Genomic DNA, 17361 nt, shown 5'->3' with positions numbered 1-17361 from the left:
AATACGGCAGCATCTGCTGTAGGTAGTTGCCTTTTCAGCTGACAAGTGGTGGTAACATTGTTGTGACACTAAAGCGAACTTCTTTATTATGTCAGTGGTAATCCCATTCTTGAAAATCTTATTGGTGCTCCAGTACTGACGACATCAGGTGCAGTTTTTTTCATGTGAATCCAACTACATTTGGAAATATTTATTTTCTTAATTTTAATGTTTGTGTTGGCTACTTTTTTAAATGTAAAAGCCCTCAGACTGGAGCAAAGTAACCACAAATAGATTGTTAGCTGTCACATTTTCCAAAGGCCCTTAGGTACTTGGCATTCTTCCAGCCTCTTACGTTTTTCAATCTGGGTAAAATCTTTGTCACATGCTGCAAACAATTCAAAAGCTTTGTGGCACTCACAAGGGGATGGTCCAATAAGACATGTCAAAAGTTACCCTGAAATTTTCTACACAGGTAGAAGATGACAAAAGAAATGCACTGCCAAAATTTTAGCTGCTAAGAGGCACTGCAAATATTTTGTAAAAAAATGTTTAAGTTGCACATTTTTGCCATGTGAAGAACAGCTTATAACAGCGGTTTGTACAGCCCTACCCACCTAGCACGCAACTTGGCGAATCACTCACATAGCACTGTGTGGTGGAATTATCCGGAGTTTACAACACCAATTTTAAGAAGCCTGGTTTACAATGGAGCGAATGAGAGCAAACACGTGTGAAAGTGCATTTGCAGAAAAATCACTACCATTCATTTGTATATGGATAGATAGTTTATACTAGAGGGAATGGAAGAGAACACAAGGTAGCGAACATTACCTATGAATGCTGTGTTACTAGTTTTTAGTTTTTGGAGCTAATATTCAGCATTCAGCATACAGGATGCAACTCGATCTTCTTAGAGCCACAATGTGAAACTTTCGTATTCAGTGAGGATTATTTTGCATGGCGAGCCCACTGTTCTTAATGGAGTATGCAAAATGGCGCACCATGGAAGAAAGAATTTAAGTGTGTCAATTTGTATGGAAACGTGATATGTGTAGAGATTGTGCACTTTACACAGAATTGCATCTCCATCTCTCCTTAGGACTGGTCCAAAATTTTCCTTGTATGTCGGCTGCTATTTTTCCCTGGCTTCTCGTTACCATGGAGGAGAAATTTATAAACAGAACACTAATTACTGACGTTGAACATCATCTCAAGAGGTGACACAACTGGTGTTTCCACTGCGCGTGTAAGGTATAATGGTCATATTGAAAAATGGTCTAGTGGCAAAGTGCACGCTTCATGATCCAGAGTGTGCGGGATCAAATCCCGTCCAGACAACAACTTTTTCTCTGAGTTTTAAACTAGCATTCACTTCTCACAGATGTTGGAGTGGCGACGAAAGACATGCGGTTCGGATTCCACATTAAAGTGTAGGTCTCCATTTTCTGCTTAGGTAAATGGGAAAGGTGAGGGAGGAGTAAGTAAGCTGCAGTGGCATCCAGTTGAAAGTCCTGCAAGTGGCCTACTGGGTACACCAGACAGAATTCTCTTTCACTCGTTCCTGTTAACTTGTTTGCTCCAGTGAAAACCTGGCTTAAACTATATAAGCTTTGTTTTTTTTTTTTTTTTTTTTTTTAACTTGATGTCAACAGTTACATTCTTGCACATGTAATTCTGATAAAAGTGACTAGCAGAGAAAATAAAATCATGGTAGTGTTTGATGTCATAGATGACTTCCCTCACTGAGGACTAGTAATTTGTTGAAATGAAAGGTCTTGAAGTACTACATTTTATAACAAACCCTATAGGACATTCCTTATAATAATGTTTGAATGTTGTACATTGGACTATCAGTGAAACAGTTCATTGTTTACTCCCTGTAGTCCTCACAAAAATGCGAAGTGTCTATTGAATGATGAAAACAAACATTTTTCTTGCACCTGGCACATGGGAGAAAGGAAAAATTGTTGCAGTCAGGCACTTTGCAGTAACCACTAGTTTTGTTTAGATAGAACTGGGATGGAGTCAGAAATGGTCCCAGCCCTTGTTCTGCATATTGCGCTGCATACCAGACCTACTACATCAAATTCGTAAAGCGTGGCAAAGAAAACTGGTAATGCACAAATGACTGGAGCTTAAGAATACTATTCCGCTGATAAACCTGAAATGAGAGAGAGGTATTGGAAATTATGTTGTCTGATATTTTCCTGAAAAATTTCTTCCACTGTCGAAAAAATTCTTTATCAAGAGGTTGAATTGCACTAGTAGTTCCAGGTGAACTCCACGTTACATCTACAGATTTTTTTGTGGTCCTCCACAAAAACAGAGGCATAGTTACATCTAGACCATGAATCCAACAAAAGCAATGAATTAGTTTCTGCAACTGGTAGGAATGTGTTCCAAACGAAATGTCGAAAATTATTCTTTCTCATTTTTCCAGGTTTTGATATGTTGTTTACAAGATTTTTGCAACTAAACAGTCCATTTTTTATTTTTGGTCCTAATTTGACTTGTGGTTCTTGAAGACAGAGCTACAGCTGTTGAAACAGGAAACAACTCATACTTATCACTGGTATTATCGTATATGAATATGTCATAGCATTCATTGATGGGGCAACCGACTCTGTCTTTTTTTCAGCCTGAAATGATAAAGTATGGTGTGAAACGCAGTTGTTTCACGAAACCTGACTGATCAGGGTTATAAAAAGCAGTTGCAGGGATAACAAAAAGTTTCGTCTTAACGTCAGCTATGAATTTCTCTCTAGCATTGTTTATCACTGGCAGCTGCTCTACACATTTGTGTGACCTAAACTTGGTAATTTTGCGACTTCATACTCTGTATGATTTCTTGAACTTGCATAGCCAGGTCAGTGAAGCCTGGAAATTAGCTATGTTCATGTCAGATGCAATTTGGAGGTTCCAGTCTCGTAGATCTCCATCTGTAAGGGTGCACAGCCTCTTGCGAGCAGTTCTAAATCCTTCAAACAGTTTTTCATTCACATGGTTTCGGGTTTCTGTTTGGCGCATATTTCTTACCTCATGTAATTCATTCTTCCATTTGTACAGTTCACGCTCTGGTTTTACAAAACGAAAATGCCTTTGCATACTGCGTAGCTTCAAGCAGTTTTTTCCCTCCTGCATTTAACCAATATTTCAATGCCCTTTCTTTGTCGCTGAAAGCTGTTGCAGCAATTTTTTTTTTAAAGAGAACCTGGAAGGTATCGTTCTTCAGAACTGTCCCTGGAAGTATGGCTTTGAACAAATTTGAGCCATCAGTTTATTTAAATTAGTTCGTTTTTTGTCTTGCGGGTGTTGAAATATTAGTGTCAAAATCATGTACAAGCATAACACAGTATCAAAAGTATTGGGAGTGTCTATTTTCATGGGGTGCTCCTGATGCCAAAAACTCTACAATTGATATTTGTGCTGGGTGCAAGAAAGTGATCAAAGTTTCCAACTTGGGGAAAAGTGCTTTGGAAAGTCATGCCATCTGGGAAGCCCACTGAGAGTGAACTAGCCACTCAGGGCCCATAGGGTCCATGCATTGGCCTAACTACATCTCTTGGTGCCAGGATGCAATTGGTCTTGCTTTCTGTTGTGTGGCCAGTGTAGGAAAAGACTTGTGGGATGAGTGACGTCTACTGGCAGTTTGCTCACTGTCTCATGGTTGTGTGCATCATGGGAGCCCTTCAGTATCATGTGCTAAAACGCTGGTTGCATGCATGACATTGCTGTAATGTGGGTTGCTGGCAGAGTATGAGTAGGCCCCCAATACAGTAATTATTATTAAATATAAAATCTGTGAAAATACACAGTTTAAAAGTGGTGTTATTTTATCATAATTAACATGTAATCAACTTGTTTTGCTGTTCTTCTGTAGATGGACAATAGCCTTCAGCGGTTTAGTCATAACAACCCCCCCCCCCCCCTCCCCACCACACCAGTGATTCTTTATAGAATTGAACTCCTACGTACAAAACAGCTATAAGACATGCTTTTTTTTCTCCGAAAAATTGACTCCAAAATTCAGGAGCACCTTACACACGAAATAAATATAAAAATGCCCAGTGTTCAATTTAAAATTGCTGCTAGTCTTAAAAATGACCATATATTCGATGCCTCGCGAAACATATCTATATCTGGCAACATTGAAAAAATTGCAGCAAAAACCCAGAACACTGTGTCACTGCAGTCTATGGTGTCAGTGAACTTGAACTGAAAGTCATTTGTAATACTAGTAATAGTACAATATTTTAGATAGTAGCTGGTTTTGTAATGGAAAAAAATAAAAGGGATATAAATTGAAAGTAATAGCATATGCAGAAGAATGTGGTAACAGAGCAACTAGGTGGCATTTCGACCCTCCACCAACAGAAAAAACCATTTGTGATTGGCAGGCTTGTAAAGAAGAACTGAAAAAAGTGAGGAAGACTGAACGTGTGAATAGGGGATTGAATGCAAAATGGCCCAAACGATGTTGTGTTGAAATGGATTCAAGAACACTGTCACGATGGCACTGGAATTAATACAATAATGATTCAAATACACGCTTGTATGCTAGTGCTACAGTGGAACTTAAGACTTTAAGGGTGGAGTTGGTTGATGGTATAGGTTTATGAAGGGTCGCAGACTTAGCATGCAAACCAAAACCAAAATATCTCGGGAAATTCCACAAGAGTATGGAGAGAGAATATTATCCTTCTATCGCTTTATTATTTAACTTTGAAAAAAACTAAGCCAAATAGCGAATGTGGACGAAACTCCTCTGACATTTGATACGCCGAGTAAGAACTGTTGCCATGAGAGATGCTAAAACTGAGACTATAAAAACAAGTGGACATGAAAAAAAAGTGATACGCTGTTGTCCTTTCATTTGGTGCTGATGGTACTAAACTTGCATTTTCAAGTGCGAGACAATGCCAAAATCTTCAGAAACACCACCAGGTGGTGGTTTTCACGTACATGACAAGGGCTGGGTTGATGAGGCTGGAATAAAATTATGGATTAACAGAGTGTGGAAGAGAAGGAAAGGTGCTTTATTAAAGAAGAGTTCTCTTCTTGTGCTATATTGGTTTAGCAGTCATTCAAAAAGTTCTGCGAAAGAGAATTTACTACTACTATTCGTTGATGCTACAGCCCTTGTAGGGTCTTGGCCTTCCGGACAACCTCCGCCCACTCTTCTCTGCTGGCTGCTTTGGCTCTCCACCTTCTCACTCCCATCCTTCTCAAGTCCTCTTCCACGTTGTCTAGCCATCTGGTCCTTGGTCTGCCCCTTATATGTTGTCCACCGGGTTTTCCTTTGAAAATTTTCTTGACTTCGCTGTTCTCATCCATTCTTTCTACATGTCCCAACCAACATAGTCTGTTACTCTTTATTTCTATAGACTTAATGAAGCTGAAGAGTGGGCAGGAGAGGATATTGAAGAAAGATGGGAAATGGTTAAAGGAATAATACACGAGATGACTTAAACTGTACTGGGCAGAAAGAAGCAATCAAGAACCCAGAGCTGGTTTGATGAGGACTGTAGGAGGAAGATAGAAGAAAGAAATGAGGCAAGAAAAAGAATGCTGCAGAGGAGAACTGGAGGTACTGTATAAGAGTACTAGGAGAAGAGAAGGGGAGAAGTTAAGGAGTGTAGGAGGAAAAAGAGAGAATTTGAAAAACAGTGGAGTGATGAGTTAGAAGAGAGAAATACTGCTCAAGAAACAAGGAAATTCTGTATGAGGGTTACAGATATAAGGAAAGGATTCCAACCCAGAGCAGTTTTCTGTAAAGATAAGGAGAGAAATCTGATTGGAGGAAAAGAGCAGATTTTAGACAGATGGGTGGAGTATTTTAGTGAACTACGGAATACAGAATCAGAAAATGAAGGTGGAGTTGATGCCGGTATGGCAGAAGAGGTGGAGCAGGAAGTAAACAGAGATGAAGAGCACTGGGGAGCAGTAGCAGAACCCACACTGTAAGAAGTTAAAGTTAGTATCGAGACACGTAAAAACAATAAAGCTCCGGGAGAAGACAATATTACAGCAGAAATGATAAAATATGGCGGAGAAAAACTAGTAAGGTTTTTGCATGAGATTATAGTGGAAATATGGCAGAAAGAAAATATGCCGAAATAGTGGAGTACAGCAATACTCTGCCCTATACATAAGAAACATGACAAAGCTGACTGTGGGAATTATAGAGGAATTGCACTACTCTGTATAGTATATAAAGTATTAGGAAAAATCATGGCTGGGTGGTTAAGAACATACGTTGGAGAGTATCTAGGAGACTGCCAGTGTGGTTTCAGAGCTAATAGATGAACTACAGACAAGATTTTCACTATCAGATACACCCTTGAAAAATGTTATGAGTAAAACATCGATGTCTACCAGCTGTTCATTGACCTCAAACAAGCTTATGACAGTATCAAAAGGGATCAACTTTAGAATGCAATGCAAGAGGCAGGAGTTCCTAACAGAGTGATAAGTTTGGTTCAAATGACTTCAAGAAGAACAGTATGCAAAGTAAAGATCGAGGGTACTTTATCAAAGGCATTTGAAGTTAACCAAGGACTGCAGCAGGGTGATGTGCTCTCCACTATTATGTTTAATGTCGCCTTTGAGAGTGTAATGTGAAAGACACAAAGCAACAACCCTGGGGAACACTGTTTAACCCTGCTGTTCTGTTCGGGTCTATATGACCCGAAACGAATATGAACGTTATTTTACATTATGTAAATACCAATATATATTTATGAAACTTTGTGACTTTGTCTGAAAATGGATGAGCAGCATGTGTTTTAAAAGGTTTTAAAAAAGTTTAAGAAGTTTGGGCTTCAACTGTAATAGTTGCATATGTAATGTTCGGGTCATAATGACCCGACACAAATATGTTTAGTGTAACTCGTATTTATTTCTAAAATCTGGAAATGGCGAAAATTATTTTTGTTGTGTTGTGTGGGAATAGTGACTGCATCATTCCAACTTACTCTCAACAATCACCTAAAGCTCCATGCGTTCACAACAATGGGCTTGTTTGTTGCTTTCCCCAGGAAATAATAATTGGCAGTTCTCAATAATTGGAATGCTTTGTTTCTGCCCAGTTTGACTTGTGACACCATGGCGATGAGACCATTGAATGATCGTGAGTTGGAAGAAATAGTAAATGCCTCACCAGATGAAGGATCACTTTCTGAGTTTGAAGATCACATCAGCAATGCATCTGAAAGCGAGTGTTCCGATGACAGTTACGACAGTCCACAGCCCATACAAAATAGTGTAGAGACTTTTCTTTCTAAAAATGGGAATATAGAATGGCAGTTGCATCCACCAGCACAACATGGTCGCCTACCAGCTTCGAACATCATCAAGAGTACCCCAGGAGTTACCAGGTATGCAGTCAGCAGAATATCTGATGTAAAATGTTCATTTGAAGCAGTATTTCACACAGCGCTTCAAAATGAAATAATAGAGATGACAAATATTGAAGGGCAGCGAGTTTATGGTGAACAGTGGACAGATATTGATGGTTCTGTTTTCCATGCATACTTAGGACTCTTACTCCTAGCGGGTGTATATCGATCTCATGGGGAGTCTACAAAAAGTTTGTGGGATAAAGATACTGGGCGAAACATATTTCGAGCAACCATGTCTCATGAAACATTCTGTAAGATATCACGTGTCCTGCGATTTGACAAGAAATCTACTAGAGAGGAAAGACGACGTACTGACAAACTTGCCGCAATTCGTAGTATTTGGGAGAAGTGGGTAGAGGTCCTTCCTCAACTGTATAATCCAGGAGAAAATGTTACTGTTGACGAGCAGTTAGTAGCATTTAGAGGTCGCTGTCCATTCAAGCAGTATATCCCAAGTAAACCGGCAAAATATGGGATCAAAATATGGACCATGTGTGACAGCAAAACTTCATACGTACTGAAAGCCCAAATTTATACAGGAAAGGTGAGTGGAGCGGCACCAGAAAGAAATCAGGGAATGAGGGTGGTATCTGATCTCACTTCTGAGTTACGTGGTCAGAATATCACGTGTGACAACTTTTTTACGTCGTACAATTTGGGGCAGCTGCTTCTGAAAAGGAAATTGACTATGTTGGGAACTATACGGAAAAATAAGCCGGAGCTTCCACACAAAATGACCAACAAGGAGGTACACAGCTCTTCATTTTACTTCACAAATGACACTACTGTGGTTAATTATATTCCTAAGAGACACAAGAATGTTGTACTTATGAGCACTCTCCACCATGATGCGGAAATCAGTGACAGGGCTGATAAGAAGCCAAAAATGATTTTGGACTATAATTCAACCAAAGGTGCTGTAGACACGCTTGATCAGTTATTAGGTACATATACATGCAAACGAAAAAGTAATAGGTGGCCAATGATAGTTTTCTACAATATTCTTGATGTTTCTGCTTATAATGCATACGTTTTGTGGATTTCGGTTGACCCTAATTGGAATGCAAGCAAATTGACTAGAAGGAGAATATTCTTGGAGGAACTTGGAAAGTCACTGATAAAAGAACATATTGCATCAAGAACGCATTTCCCAAGAACAGAAGATTCTTTGAGAATGGTCACAAGCATCCAAAACCCGAATGATGTGGGTGGTGTGTCAGAATCGGTAACAACAAGAAAATCTACAAAACGTGCACGCTGTAAGTTCTGTCCATCAAGTAATGACAATAAAACAAACATGGTGTGTGGAAAATGTAGTAAACATATTTGCAAGAAACATGTAACCTACTTGTGTCCACAGTGCAAGCAGTAAGAAAAGAACTGTAGTATTTTATAAGATGATTGTATTGAAAATTCTGTTGTTTCAAATTTATGTGAATACTTGTGCCTAAACTACAATCAGTAAGAAGAGAGGATTCTAAAGTTGTAGTGCTTTCTATGTTGGAATGTAATAAAAAAACTGTAGTGTGTTCTGTACTGTAGTGTGCTCTAAGATGAATATCTGTAATGACAACTGTCTGTTGTTAGAAAATGTCAATACTTACGTCTAAACTGTCAACAATAAGAATAGAAGTATGGAAAAACTGTAGTGCTTTCTAAGTTGAATGCCTGTAATGGAAACTGTCTGTTGTTTCAAATTTATGTGCATATTTAAATGAAAAATATCCCTCAATAAAGTTGTATGCATTGTTATTATTATTATTATTACCATTATTATTATTATTATTATTATTATTATTATTACTAACAAGGTACTGGAATAGAACAACAATGTCGATAGCTAAAACTGTACCAAAATTTATGTTTCTAAAGCATTTTGATATGTCGGGTCATATTGACCCGAACAGTATATATGTCAAGTAAAAGTGAACAGAACAGCAGGGTTAATAGAGTGACTCAGGAGCTTGCATATGCAGATGATATTGATTTGTTATCCAGGAGGAAACAGGACCTGGAAGAAAAGCTTGAAAAAGTAGAAAGATATTGTGCGGAGATGGGGCTGACCACTAATCGGCCAAAGGCCAAGTATATGTTAACATCTAGGAAAAGATATAGTGAAGTAGAAAGAAGCATGACTTTGAACGGAAAAGAATATGAATGCTGTGAGAGCTTTAAATATCGTGAGTCAGAGTCTTAAAAGAAAGGAGCCTTAGTAGGAATCTGAAGCTGATTGTATATCATACAGTAGTTAGACCTGTGTTGATGTATGGTTCGGAGACCTGGACTGTGACACAAAATGATGAGTTGTTGCTGAGATGGGAAAGGAAGGTACTTGGGAAAATGTACGGGCCAGTGAATGATAGGGGTTTTTGGAGAATCAGAAATAGTAAGGAGATCAGAGAGTTGTACAACAATCCAGATATTGTGACAGAAATGAAGAAAGAAAAATTGAGACAGGGAAATATAGAGCTTGCTTTTATTCCAGGAGGACTTACTTAACAATTGCAACCTCATGATGTCTTGATAAATAAACCATTTATAGTGTGTATGAGAGAAAAATGGAGCAAATGGGTGATGGATGAAACCCAACACGAATTCACGCTGAAGGGAGCTTTGTTATGACCTACAATCAAATGTGTCAGTGGATAAACAGATGTGGTCTTGAGTGAGAGAGAAATTTTTGTTAAACGTTTCAAGAAGTGCGGCATAAGTAACACCCTCGATGGCAGTGAAGACCATCTTTTGTATGAAGAGGATAACGCTGATGAAGAAGAAAGTTCAGATGATGATTTTCAGGGATTTTAAAGGTCAGTTCGATGTTTATAAACCAAGTGTATTTTTAGTCTGGCTTTGCAGTCTAATAATAAAAATGGTAAAAATGTTATTTTTTAAAAAGATTGTTTAAAAATTAATAGTCCATAGCATCTTATAGTCAGTAAAATACAGTAAACATTGTGAATTATACTGAAGTTTTACTGTATAAACAGTGAACATTTACCAAGCAATAAATGGGTTCTCTTTCATTAGTTTGTGGTGCTATAAATGAGAAAAAAAATTAGAAAAGGTTTGAAATAATATTTTATTGGAAGCTGCTAAGTGCTCTCATTCTCAAATATTGGATGAATATAGTCTGGGATGAATATAGTCTTGGTAGTTTGCACACCATGAATTATGCTGCCTCAACATGTGCACATTTTCTATCTTCAAGACTTATTGTGTTACACCTTTAATGTAAAATTCTACGTCTTAATGAGTAGATTACAACAGCATTTTAAATTTTTAAATTCGGTCAATAATTTTGTGAAGTACTGAAAATAAACATTTTGTTGCCCATGGAAGCTGTTTGGCAATGTGCAACTGGAACTGGCTTTGACTGTTGGGTGTTTAGTAATATAGATAATTGTGGTTTTCAGGAAGTGTGAGATTAGCTGTAAGAGTCAAAAACAAGTATATCATGCAAGTAGTAGGTACCCAAAACTTCAGTTTCTTTTTTAAAATATGCAATGGCAAATGTTAGATCCAAACTTGGATGAAAGTAGGGATGGGAAGGAACTACCTTTTTGCACAAAGGTTTTTAAGGAGGGGAGTGGAAATTTTTTCCCAATTTTGAGAAAACTGTATTATAATCAATTTTTAGTGTGAAGTAAAATTTATTGTATTTTAACAAATCAATATATTCAAAGTCACAGAACAATCCGATGAAACATTCTGCGGTGCAGTCCTATTTACTGTCAGATGACATTACATGAGCTGAAATTTTGTGATGTTTTCATGCCATCAGGAGTCATTTGTCAATTCAGAGCTCAGCGGACTGCATAGCGTTATTCCCTTTGTTGTGTGTAGGTAATCAGATTGCAAAGAAAATGCAGTTGCCAAAAATCAAACATTTTGTACAGCATTGTATAAGGATTGACACTGTATGTGTGACATAGAATTCCTGATCTCGTTGACAGTTGTGAAATGATTGTACTTGGATTGGATAAAAACATGAATACTGTTTCGAGATAGAGCCAGTTGGATTTATGTGTATGATTTTGGGTCTGTTATAAATGATTAATGACATGTTATCTTGAATCCCTTTTTCAGAAATGTAAAAGGGCACATGATTTGCTAGAATGTCTAAAAGGATCATTGAGTCTGGGGTGGGGGAGAGGGGGGGGGGAAGTATGTAGTTATTGATGGATGGACCAGAATGAATTGAAAACTTTTGACCTTAACAAGGAACTAAAAGAATCCTTTGATGGTCTAAAACTGCTTCAAATTAGTACCTACAGTTTGCACGTATTGTATGGCACTTTCAAAACAAGCACACCATAAACTTAATAGGGACATCGTCTTTTTTAGAGGACTTTGTTATTTCATGATTTGCCTGCATGGAGATAACCAGATCACCATCCTTTCCTACATAATTTTGTGGAACAAGAGGGATCGAAAATGCCAGTGCAGCTGAAAAAACTGTAGAAATTATTGAATATATTTGAACTTATTTTACTGAGAGACAGAAATTAAAAACTATTCCTCCATCATAGAGCTTCAGAATTGTTTCTGATGCTGTCAATAATAAATTGCTAGCTCCAAAACTGACATTGTTCGGTTCAACAGCACATTGCTTGGCACAACTTTTACTTGATTGTCAGAGCAGTGTTCCAATGGCTCCACATCTACATGATGAAGTACATAATCTTATGAATATTTTGATGCAGTGAGAAAGGATGTAAAGAATTGGATTACATCATTGTTACTAGAGAAATTGTGAGAAAGATTACTACCCCTGAAATACAACTTAATGTGTGGGATTTCCTGCTGCAATCCAGAAATTACATTAAACCAGGAAGTAGCTCAAAGAAGACTGACAGCATGACTTGAAATTTTGTTACTGAACGGAAGAATGTCGAGCTCAAAGGTAGACAGTGGCAAACTTGAATTGATGGAGATTTGGAGAGAAAAAGAATTGAAGATAAAATCTTACAAGAGAAGCAAAAATTATCTTGATAATTTCTAGATTTATGTAATAAAGTTACTTTCAAAGCCATGCCCAAAGTGTTGAGATTTTGTGCAAATTGTTTTAATAATCTCACATCGAAATGCTTCTGTTGCTGAGGCTTTTCTGTAAATGCTAAAATTATAATTTCAAATCGGACAGAAAAGAGCCTTATTGCTCAAAGATACATATGTGGCACAGTCCAGGATGCTTATGGGGTTGACACTTTAAACATTGACAAGTCTTATACACTCTTTTCACTTTGCACATTCTTCGTACAAACATGATATTAAAACTAAGGAGAAGGAAGGTGAAAGATAGGAGAAGGAATGATTATTAAACAAACAAAATCAAGCTGAAATCAAAGAATTAGAAGGGAAAAGAGCAAATATGTTAAGCGAAGCCTCAAAGGTTTCAACTGAGATAGAAAATTTAAAGAAATGGTGTATTCATTTATATTATGGAAAAATTTCTAAAGTTTGTTCCCTTCAATTCAGAATGTGTAATTTTCTATTTCATATTTTCTACTGTCTGTAAATCAAAATTTAGTATATATTTTATAAATCTTTTAATTCATATCTCTGATTTATACTATTAATGAAAAATGTTGTTAATCATGGATATTCTAATAATTACCAATATATATACTTTTGAAAAAACGTTCTACTGTCAAATTTTGTAAAAAAAAAGTAACCTTGAAAAATATTTGCCATGAAAACCCTGGAAGGTACCTCTAAGTTCAAAATGACTCATTGCTGGATGCCCTGGCACAGGTCCTGTATGGCTTGCAAGGAAATCTGCTACAATTCTTCCTGCAAATTACGTGCAAGTTCAGGTAAGGTTGATGGAGGTGGATTGTAATCGGACACCCTTTGCTCCAAAAGAGACCACAAAAACTCAACAATATTGAGATCTGGTGACTGGTGGCCAGGGGACATGGTGCCTGTGGAAGTCAGTCACACATCAGGAATGGCTGTGGATGGCAACAAGGCAGTTTGTTGAAATATCACACCATCTGTGAGCCACCACCATTCTGAACACCTGAGACTGGTCCAGAATCCTCACACACAGGGCAAATGTAAAATTGCACACACATTATTCCAGGGACAGCATTTTTTGACGTGGACACTCATTACAGATTTGTTCCATTATGAGCAATTACAATTTTAACTTGGTTCACTGTCCTGATGAAATAAAGCACTGTTAAATTCAATAACTTCTTTTCTAGTGGTCCCACAGCATGTGTGAGGTCGAAGAATGACATTTTATTTTTGGTAGAGATTTCTGCTGCACAGCTGATTTATTTTCTCATAGTAATTACAAAATCATAAGACAAACTCGTTTTGGCATTTTGTCATTATCAGGCATACCTGTGCAGATGGTATAATATTGTTCCTTACATCTGTGTTAGTTAGTTAGTCTATGTATGGTACATTTATTTAGGTCATAGCTGGTATGACATGGTCCATATTGCTTCTTCGATAAGTATCAGTTGTCTTCCATTTATATTATGTTCACATAATTTCTCTCTACTTTCATTTGCGTGAACTCGATAAAATTATTTTTGACAGCTGCGGCTGTTTGAAATTATGTTTGTTGGAAAGTCAGTGAGTACATTTAATTTTCAAAGATAGATATTTTTTGAATTTAGGTAAATAATATTCTATCGTTTCTTGTGATAATTCATCCCTTCTCTTTTCTAATGTCAATAAAATTTTCCAGGTATTTATTATGTTTAAAATCTGTATGTTCATTAAGCATGTCATCTGGGAATTTTTCTGTATGAATGTAAATTCACATTTCCTCCAAAATGTTCATTGTATGTCTCTTAGGTTATTTGTATAGAACTTTTTTGAAATTTTCAGTATCTTCTGTCAGTTTTTGTTCTTTTAAATGTAAGTAAAATGTGGGTTGGTTGCTGTCACTGTTTCATGTATGTTCTTAAAATCTAATTCTGAAACTAGTACCTGTTTGCCCAGTATAAAAATTATTGCAGTGTTGCAAAGTTTGCAGACACCTGGATTTAAATAAGTGGAGATATTATTTTTTGGTGTCAGATTTTGGCCTTCAAGTTGTTGTTTGAACACAAAAGTTAATTTCATTTTTGTTTTCTTTAACAGGTTGTCCATTTTATTTGATATTTGCCCCATGTGTGGTGCTGTGACATGATCAGTAGGTTTATTTGCGATTTATTTTTCTTCCCCTTTTAATGTTATTTCTTTGTGTGTATTATCTGTCTTTGGTTTCGTATGCTGTTCATATAATCTGAGTACTGTTTTGGTGTTGAAGTAATTTTGTTGTTTTTATTCCATTTTTATCACATTATTATCGAGAGGTAACTTCAGAATCACTTTAATCATTGATTTGAAATATCCAGATTTGCGCGACAAGAATTTTTGTTTATGATGTCGGGTAGTAGTTTTTCTACATATATCAAATTGGTGGTGACTGTTTTTGTTGCGTATTTTTAGGTCTAAAAAGTATATGGATATTTGTGTGTAGTGAAGGGGGTCACTGACATGTAATAATTTAATTTCAAATTGGTGGCACACTGATGCTGGTAGACAGGCATGTTTCTTGAAAGGCCAAGAAATATACTATTTCCTCCCATGTACAGTTTGTGAAATGTCTATAATGGAAAACTTGCAGAAATTATAGATCATACAGAGGTTTAATAACATTTCCTGCACACGATTTGAGAACTGAAGCTTAATGGTTTTACTTGAAGCACCTCCTTCTGAATGCCATAAGATGGCTTGTTTAGCTTAAATGTAAAAGAGGTGGCTGAAAATTTCAATGAATGGTCTCAGAAAATAGAGGAAACAAAGAGTAACAAACAAAATACCTTTACTGGCACTCACAGTAGTCATGATTTTCTACAACACACTTCTAACATCCATCCACTGGGACAAAGTACTGAAAAGGCTTTCGCTTAAATATTCTCCACAGAAAACATTGACTATGCTGGAACATAATGTCTCTTATATCCAGATGACAGGTGGAGAAATCAGTGCACTAGGAATACATTATGATGGCAAAGACCACCTCTCGCAATCCACAGTTTGTTTGACATATTTATTTGCTTGAAGGAAGATTGGTGCTGTTGTACATGAAATATTTCATCAGAAAAATATGGGGGCTAAGTTTGCGCCCATGACAATATACAGTACCGTCCTTTGAGAACGAGCTGTAAAACCCCTTTGATATCTTGGCTGAGTAGCCTGCACAGTGCCAAGGGTTCTCAGAAAGTTTATCACTACAGTCCAGTTTATTTTACTTTTGAAAATAATTACAAATGCAGTGAAACCCCTCTTGTACACTTTTCAAGGGACTTCGAAAAAATTGTGTAAAACACAGGAAAATGTAAAAAGTGGGAAGTAATGTTTTAAGCTGTAAAAGTTACGTGTAGGATACCACCTTGCACTTTATTTATGATACATGTACATAACAGGCATCAAAGACTTGTCAGGGACTTATTAATCTAATGAAGGTTTATCCTTTATATATATATGTCACAGTGTTAGTTGCCCTACTCCTCCGAAACAGCTCTGTCAATTCTGATGAAATTTTACGTGTGTATTTGGTATGTCAGAGAATCGGTCGTAATCTATTTTTCATACCCCTAAGTTATAAGGTTGGTCCACCCCCAAAATTTTTTTCTTATTTTTTGACAGAACATTTTATTTTTATTTTCTATGATGTGGCATTAAAAAATACACACAACCCTAAATTTTCACCCTTCTACCACCAACCCCTATTTTTTAATAGCGATTTTAGTAATTCGATAATTTTCAACCCCGGTCGATAACTGATCAGTTGTCACTTCATTAGTTACCCCGCCAGGTTTCTACCAGTGATAGTCTTTCACTATTCGTTAGATAGGTAATTGAAGAAAATGTATCAAAAGCAACAGCTCAAATATCCCTCTTTGAATCGACTTAACTAGACCAAGAAGTTTAACTAGGTAGCACGCGTCATTCGCCAAACCGACATTTAGGCCTAGCGCACAAGTATTGATCGTACGATCAAATTGTTTTAGTGGAACAAAGAAGTTCCTATGCTCTCCTTTGTTCCTCTAAAAGAATTTAATCATACAATATTTTTAAGTATGATAAAAATCTACGCGTGTGCGCTTGGCCTTATCCATAATGCTGGCGAACACGTTTCGACACGAAATTGCCACAATGGTTGTATGCTCACGGACAAGCCGTGTATCGGCTGCAATTGTTAAATCCGCACAGTCTACCATAGAAACACTATAACTAATAGTTTCTGATATTGCCGGACTTCCCTCTAAGCCTTTTCTCACTCCCTACACAGTTTTCAGCCATTATTATTGTTTGTGTCACGAACTCCTGGCAACAACGGCTATTGTGTTACATGTATACATTATTCTTATAGACTAGAGATAATTTATATGACAAAACTACGTTTTTCGGGTCAGCTATAACATATAAAGATTTTCAGAGGGGGAACAAAGTTCATGGTGTATAGCTAGTTATCTAATAAAAATTGCTGATGTAACTGGAACTGATAGCTGTCTGAAGCCTGAAGCCTGCTGTCATCTCTATTTAAATAATGAAAAACTGCTCTACTTACGTATTTTTTGATGCTTAGCATGATGTGTTTCGGGAATTTTTTCTCGTTGTCAAGTGTGTTGTGTTTGAATATGTGTTATTTTGCGCCTCTGGCACTGTAGTTATCTTTTCGAGGTTATCAGGTACTCTGCCTCAGCAGTTACGTAGAAAACCACACACACACGCGCACACACACACACCCGCACGCACACACACACACACACACACACCCGCACGCACACACACACATACACACACATACACACACACACACACACACACACACACACACACACACCCGCACACACGCACACACACACACACACACACACACACACACACACACACACACACACCCGCACGCACACACACACACACACACACACACACACACACACACCCGCACGCACGCACGCACAGG

General features: G+C 37.3%; 1 protein-coding gene across 2 annotated transcripts in view; it reads left to right on the top strand.

Moving 5' to 3' along the window:
• Positions 1–17361, top strand: part of LOC126185034 (mucin-5AC-like) — a 190803-nt gene that overhangs the window by 68859 nt on the left and 104583 nt on the right. The gene's annotated exons all lie outside the window — the stretch shown is intronic.

This window comes from Schistocerca cancellata, chromosome 4 (genome assembly GCF_023864275.1).
Source record: "Schistocerca cancellata isolate TAMUIC-IGC-003103 chromosome 4, iqSchCanc2.1, whole genome shotgun sequence".
Lineage (NCBI taxonomy): Eukaryota > Metazoa > Arthropoda > Insecta > Orthoptera > Acrididae > Schistocerca > Schistocerca cancellata.
The sequence above is the reverse complement of the archived record's forward strand: the minus strand, read 5'-3'. Positions and strand labels throughout refer to the sequence as shown.